The sequence below is a fragment of the Triticum aestivum genome, chromosome 7A (genome assembly GCF_018294505.1).
Source record: "Triticum aestivum cultivar Chinese Spring chromosome 7A, IWGSC CS RefSeq v2.1, whole genome shotgun sequence".
In the NCBI taxonomy this organism is placed as follows: domain Eukaryota; kingdom Viridiplantae; phylum Streptophyta; class Magnoliopsida; order Poales; family Poaceae; genus Triticum; species Triticum aestivum.
Window position 1 is genome coordinate 61,493,018 of NC_057812.1, and position 6,436 is coordinate 61,499,453.

Sequence of the window (6,436 nt, forward strand, 5' to 3'; positions counted from 1 at the left end):
GATTTAGTGGAGAAGAAAGGGACTTTGCGCATCGTGACGCGGCTGACCACAGTGTCTCGGTTAAACACTTCCCACCTTGCCATCATGCATGTATTTAAGAGCATCTCCAAAAGGCGCCCAACAAGAGCTCCGCGCACTAAAATTTTGTTTTTTTTGGGCGCCGCACAGCTCCAGCAGATGCTGTAGCGCTAAAAAAATTTAGACGCGTGCTGACAAACGCTATCGCGCGCAGCATATTTTGAGCTCCGGATTGCGCGCGCTTCACAATTTGCACTGTGTGTTTTTTATGCGCGCGTTTTTGGTCGTCTGCAAAAGCAATGTTGGTCCCGGCGTACTAAAAGTGCTAAAATGACGCGCTATAATTTTTATTGGGCGCCAACTTTTTGTGCGGCCGTTGGAGATGCTCACCATGGCAGATTTGTGCCACTCGCTAGCTCCTTGGAGCCTTATATGGGCCATTGTGACCCTTGCCTGGAGTAGTTTTCATTTGCTCCGCGCGCGCCTGTGTAAACCTCACCCGGACTACTAAGACCATGGAAGCTGTAGGGGTAGAATCAAAAGGCTCACACGGCGACGCCGCCGATCCCGTGTCCAAGAAGGATCATCGGACCTCTTGGGGCTGCGCTTTCATCCTCGGTAACGCTCGCCACCTTTTCGTTTTGTTCTCGTGTTCCCGCTCTGGCATGCATACGTACGTCCGTGTCACTATGCTCGAATGCTTGATGTGTGTGCATGCAGTGAACAACTGCTTTCAATCCGCGGCCTACTTTGGCCTGTCGACGAACCTGGTGAACTACCTCAAGGTCCAGCTGCACTCCGGCAGCAAGGCCGCGGCCAACAGCGTCACCAACTGGCAGGGCACCAGCGGCATCGCGCCGCTCGCCGCCGCCTTCCTCGCCAACTCCTTCCTCCGCAGATACTGGACCATCACGCTCTTCCTCCTCGTCTCCGTCGCGGTACGTGCGTGCGTGCGCTGATGCGCATCATATATCAGGGAACACCTCACCTGGATCTTGATGGAGCAGGGGTACGGCGTCGTGACGGCGAGTGCGTGGGCGGCGCTGGAGAGCGCGGTGTTCTACGCGGGGCTGTACCTGGTGGGGCTGGGCGGCGCGCTGCAGCCCGTCATGGCGTCGTTCGGCGCGGACCAGTTTGACGTGGAGTCCGACGACGACGAGGAGCGCGGGCGGCAGAGCTCCTTCTTCAACTGGTTCTACCTCTCCCTGACCGTGGGATCGCTGGTCGGCGGCACCGTGCTGGTGTGGGTGCAGTCCGCCCACGGCTGGCGGCTCGGCTACGGCATCCCGGCGCTGCTGAGCGTGGTCGCCGTCGCTCTGTTCCTCGCCGGCACCGGCGCGTACGGGCGCCACCAGCCCCCCGGCGGCAGCCCGCTCACCAGGATCGCGCAGGTGGTGGTCGCCGCCGCCAGGAAGTGCGACGTGGAGACCCCAACCGACGCCGCGCTGCTGCACGAGCGTGACGGCGACGACGGCATGTCCGCTATACTGGGGAGCCGCCGCCTTGCGCACACCAACCAGTTCAGGTCAGTGGCTCAGTGCCCGTGCCCCGGCCGTCGCTAGCATTGCTTCCACTTGCACCGTTCCTATTTTCTGTCCATGACTACAGTCCCCATCAAGTAAAGCGCTGTGCATCCGCACCCGCTTAAGTTCACTTAAAATGGTAGCTTTATCCATTTTCAATTATCTACAACTAATCAAGATTACTTAGTAATTAGGCTTCTCGTAACGAGAGTATTATATATTATTATCATGCAATACATAATAATAATAATATATAATAACAGTGTATGATATTATTTTGCAATATGTATTATCATTTATTAATGGACTGCAGTAATTGCTAACCTTGTATGTTTGTAAGACAATGGAACTACACCCTTCTTATTACATGCATGCATGTATTAGAAAGACTCTCTTTTCTATCGGCACTATTTCCTCTAATTACATGCATGTCTACACTAGAGGCCACAAACATGATGTCATTCTAAATTTTTCCTATTTCGAAAATCAAAATGTTTTGAAGCTCAAATGTCTGCCTGATTCAAAATCCTTTTTAACATAAAAATATTTGTCGTGATGAGACATTAAAAACTAGATCCCATGCTGATATGCTCCGTCAATTTTTTGGGTTAAAAGTTACCACACATGGGCTACATAAGTTATCATGTCTATCGTACGTAAGTTATCATGTTATTTACAGAAACTACCGAGGCATAAAAATGATTATCCCCACATGCACATGCATGCATGCACTAGAGAAAAAAATTGATATTATCCTAGATTCTTCTCATTTCGAAGATTCACGTGTTTTGTAGTTCAAATCATCGGTCTGACTCAAATTCGTTTCACTCAAAAAAATCATCGTGATGAGACCTTCAAAACTTGATCACATGTTGGTATGTTCAGACAACTTTTTTTGGGTCAAAAGTTGTCAGGCCCAAGCTAAGTAAAGACACGATGCTTGTGGTGCATAAATTATCAGACTATTTACACAGAAATTGCCAAGGGTGTGTTTTCAACGATTTTTCCGGGGTCAAAGTTAACATGGTGTTCATACGGGAAGTTATTAGGTTCATGATGTGTATATTACCATGCTATTCACACATTAGCTAGTTACATGGGGTATGTTTCAAACAACTTTATTCCAGATACTCACTCTGTCTGGAATTACTTGTCGCGGGAATTGATAAAAATAGATATCTCTAGAACTAAAATACGTCTAGATACATCCATTTTTGCAACAAGTAATCCCGGACGGAGAGAGGACAATACATGATATGATCCTAGTGTATTCTTTTCATTATTAAATGCTATGAGAACTCAACAACATATCTAGTTGACATTGATGTGGTTGCATGATACCCCACTATGGGAGGTCAACCTTTTTGCGCCGGAACACGTGAACAATAACATTCGCTCTCGGGCATCTTCAACGGGGCCTGCTCCTCCTTTGACCTTCTTCTCTCCCTGTTGGACATCCCCTTTGTGCAATCGTGGTGTTCGGATCGGACATTCTCACCGCCTCCCCGCCCCGGTACCACATGGCGCCTGATCCCTTTGAAGCAAGAGTTGCCTCGAGTACTATCTCGATGATGGTGGGTCGCGCGACGGGTCCTCCTCACCAGCGGGCTTGAAATGCCTCATCGAGTTGGAGTTGTACCAGGAGTGGCGCTCAGGAGTGCTCCCCAACACATAGGTGTCGCTGCCCTAGGTCCTCGCAAAAGCTTGGGCTGTCAACCACTCCAAGACCACCATCTAGAATAGCACCCGGCGATGGCTAAATGAGTAGCTCCCCTGTGTCGAGCGGACTCAGTCCTAGCGTGAGAAGCACCTCCAAATCGAGGAGAGGTGGCAAAGGGTGGCGGCCGGGTGTGCGTGCCGCGAGCTGACGCTGCGTCTAGGGACGGATGTCGCGATGGGTGGAGCGGCTTCCGACACTGGTGCCACGGTGACTCGGACGACGGTGGCAATCACAACACAGACGACGACAACGATGCCTATGGCCTCGGAGGCCATGCCTACGAGGTGACCGGCCGCTGCTTAGATTGGGTTTCGTTTAGTTTAGATTAATTTCGAGTAGTCTGGAAGAGACTTGTTAAATTTCATCAAATTTGCATCTAATATATCGAACTAGTTTAAACTATGTCCATAATTCGTATTTTAACAGTTTGAAATGGAAGAAACTTTGAGGGAGATAGTTGGATGATGTCCGTCCGACAAATGTCTATGAACACATCCGCGCACATTTGAAGGCATCTGTTTGATGAACGCGGTTGGAGATGCCCCCTTATAACTACACCAGAAAGAAGTTTGTGACATGTTTCGCATCATCTTCCTCCCTTCTCCTTGATTGATCTAGATGCCATTTCCATACGCCTACCCAAAAAAATCTTCATATTTCATGGAAGATCCTGTTCTTTGGACTTTGGACGCTCTAGTGCTTTAGTCAATATTCACAATTATCCAACACACCTCGAGGAAGCGCGTATGAAGAATATGGACAGCCATAACTGGCGAATGTTCGTCGGGAAAGGTGGCACATGCAAACGATTAGGTGGCAATTTTAGTTTTGTTGAAGTGATGAGGGGTGGCATTTTTCCAGAAGACATGGCAGTTTCTATCTGAGAAGGCAATTTTCATTTAGAAACTGTCAACGTTTTATCTCCTCTCGAAACTAAAACTGCCATCAAATATGGTTCACTTATCACCCTTTTCCCAGCGAACGTTAGCTGGGTAACATTAGCGGACAATATTCCCACACAAAAAACATGGTGCTAGCAACATAGTCGACCAGGCATCCATTTCCGAGCACATAATTATACTACAGGATCCTAGCAATTGACGAAATTTTACATGCAAACATGCCATGTAACTATAATCGGTTGCACCGGTTGGTTGTCATCAATCACTCAGGTTCTTGGACAAGGCGGCCGTGGAGACGGCAGGCGACAAGGCACGGCCAGCGAGCCCATGGCGGCTGTGCACGGTTACGCAGGTGGAGGAGCTCAAGTGCCTGCTCCGTCTGCTACCGGTGTGGGCGTGCGGCATCATCTTCGCGGCCGCCTACACTCAGGTGTGCACCACCTTCATCCTCCAGGGAGACACACTGGACCCGCGCATCGGCAGCTTTCGCGTCCCGGCTGCAGTGCTAACCGTCTTCGACACACCCAGCGTCATGCTCTGGGTGCCGCTTTACGACCGTGCCATCGTTCCGCTCGCGCGCCGCCTCACAAGTCACCACCGCGGGTTCACGCAGCTGACACGCATGGGTGTCGGGTTCGTCATCCTCACGGTCGCCATGCTCACCGCCGGCATGCTTGAGGTCGCACGGCGTCGCGTCCTCGCGCGCAACGGCACATACAGTGGCATGGACGGTGCAGCGTACGTGCCATTGTCGATCTTCTGGCAGGTGCCGCAGTACGTGGTGTTGGGCGCGGCGGAGGTGGGCAGATGGAGTTCTTCTACGACCAAGCACCAGACGCCATGCGGAGCATCTGCTCGGGGCTCGCCCGTGCGGCTTTCGCGCTGGGCAACTACGCGAGCTCGGCGCTCGTGTCCGTCGTGGTGAGTGTCACGACGAGCGGCGGCCGGCCCGGGTGGATACCCGACGACATCAACGACGGGCACTTGGACTACTTCTTTTGGCTGCTCGCCATGCTCTGCGTCGGCAACTTCGGCGGGTACCTGCTCGTCGCACGGTGGTACAACTACAAGATCACCGCGAATTAAACTGGAAATCGCTGTACGTGTAGATTCCGAACGTGTAATGACTAGTAACTTCCTCGGCTTCTCTATAAAAGAAGTTTGAAAGCGGTTGACTGTTTTTTTATCAAATTATATTCGGTCGATTTGCATGCATGTTGCAGCGCATCGGCGCCTCCAGCAGCGGCACCAGTCCGCGCGCCATCGTGGATGCCTTCTCACTAAATTTTTTTTTCAAAACGGAGGCAAAATATTTGCCTCATCGATTAATTAAGAAGAGAATTGTCCAGTTAATTTTTGGAAAACCGGGCGAAAACCGATACAAATAACCTGAAACATGCTACTCGGGAAGCACGAAACACCGTGACCATACAGACAACCCGTCACATGCTCCTAACATACAACAACTGTACCTCACCACACTTGCACAACTCAACAGAACCCTGACAAGAACACCAACAACGATGACTCGGACAATCAAAGCCACATCGACAACACAAGAAACTGAGCATCATCTCTCAAGAAACCGCAGACGCCTTCCCATTAGCGCACACAACGACCACATCAATATCCTCAACCACATGAACCTCCGACCCGAAGGACTCAGAAGACGCCTCTGGATGCTCACATGACAAACATGAATCATCTCCCTCACACGAGGTCACTAGTGAGTCCACCTTCATGTGCTTCACTGACAAAAGCGAAGCAGAGCTCATACATAGCTCCCTAATCTTGGGCATGATTTGCAGCACCGGAGCCACGAGCATGGCGACGGACTCGTCTTGAGTGGTACATAACACAGGGGGCGAGGCAGACATCGACGACGAAAATTCCCCAACACGGGGGGAGAAACAACCATATAACTTTGCCTCCGTGTCCTCCTCGGAGCAAACACCAACTGCAATAGGAGGATGTGACGTCATAGCAGTCTGCGGCATAGCCGACACAAGGGAGAGTCTACTCAGAGCAACCTCCGCCCGCTCCAAAAAGCTCCCAACCCGCATCAGGCAGCCTTGCAGCAGCGCAATCTGATCAGCTAGAGCAGACTGCAGCACCACTTCAGATGAGGTTGTCGAGTTCGCCGTAGCAGATACAACAGACGCCCAGGACCTACGGTGAAGCGCCTTGGAGGGGGGCGCGAATTTCGCTGGACCCTTGAGCAAAGCTGATGTAGGACCATGCATGGCGTTGACGCTGGCAACAGGCGGCGTGGC

General features: G+C 51.1%; 1 pseudogene; it reads left to right on the forward strand.

Moving 5' to 3' along the window:
- The first annotated feature begins 448 nt into the window (after positions 1-448).
- LOC123154054 (protein NRT1/ PTR FAMILY 8.1-like) lies at positions 449-5,378 on the forward strand (annotated as a pseudogene).
- The last annotated feature ends 1,058 nt before the right edge of the window (positions 5,379-6,436 follow it).